The sequence below is a fragment of the Hemitrygon akajei genome, chromosome 8, assembly GCF_048418815.1.
Source record: "Hemitrygon akajei chromosome 8, sHemAka1.3, whole genome shotgun sequence".
NCBI lineage: Eukaryota > Metazoa > Chordata > Chondrichthyes > Myliobatiformes > Dasyatidae > Hemitrygon > Hemitrygon akajei.
In genome coordinates, this window is record NC_133131.1 from 122,238,150 (window position 1) to 122,239,533 (window position 1,384).

Below are 1,384 nucleotides of genomic sequence, written 5' to 3' on the forward strand. Positions count from 1 at the left end.
TGTCAGGGGTAAGTTTTTTACTCAGAGAGTGGTGAGTGCATGGAATGGCTGCCGGCAACGGTGGTGGAGGCAGATATGATAGGTTCTTTTAAGAGACTTCTAGATTGGTTCATGGAGCTTAGTAAAATAGAGGGCTATAGGTAAGCCTAGTAATTTCTAAGGTAGGGACATGTTTGGCACAACTTTGTGGGCCAAAAGGCCTGTATTGTGCTGTTGGTTTTCTATGTTTCTATGTCTCTATGTTTCTACAGCAGCATTTTGCAAATGAATTGCATTGTCTGTTTTTCATTTGCTGTGTGATTCAATGGAAGTACAAAACCAATCAGTGTAGCATACAGCACTGTGAGGGTATGATTATGGCCTGGCTCTTTTATGACTTTACATCCCCACCCCTTCAAGGTATGACTGCTGGGTAAAATCTGGGGTGTTGTGTGATATCATACATCTCTGATCATCATGGTGAAATTTCCAAACTGCTGAATCCTTAAGAAGCATCCATTATGATGACACACTCACCAATCCCAGGTTCCCAAGTCAAGTCTCAATTGCACTTTTTGAAGAGCATCCCTACTTGCCCTCTACAAGTGCCAAGATCATCAGACATTAATCAAGGCTTATGTAGAAAAGCATGAAGATATTTATAATATTTAAAATGTCCTTAAGACCATATATTTTGGATATATACCTCAAGAATAGTTGAAAAGAGATAAATATTTAATGAATATACTGTTGTTGGCTGGTAAAAAGACTCTTACTAGGAAATGGTTATCACAGGAGAGCCCAACTTTAAATACATGGATGGAAATTACAATGGACATTTACAAAATGGAGAAGATAACAGCATCTGTTAATCATAAGCTGGAACAATTAGATTCATACTGGGGAAAAATAGTTTAACTACATAATGCCTCATAGGCCTGATTTTATTCTCACAAATCAATGAATCTGTTGTAAAAAAAAAATCACTCCCTACTTGTACATAGTTCTTTCCTTTTGCTTGTTTTTTCTTTCAACTCTTTTCTGTAACCCAGATAAATACTTTGTGGAGACTTGTGATATATATGTACAATGTCTGAAATACATCTTATGGAAATGTTTGTTTGATGATGAACTTCAATAAAAAATAAATTACAAAAAAAAATGTTCATAGATATATATATACTTAAGGAGACTAATGTGAAATTTACAAAAGGAAAATGACTATTCAAAAACCCAATAGATTAACAAAACTATATAACCACAATTAGTTTTCTAAATATTCCACTTCCTAAATTCTATGATTGATGTCTGAGCCTCTGATAGATTAACTGTTTTGGAGAGTGGTTTCAAGATGAGGCAGAAATATAATTGCAGATGAGTCACATAACGACTAAAACAATAGATA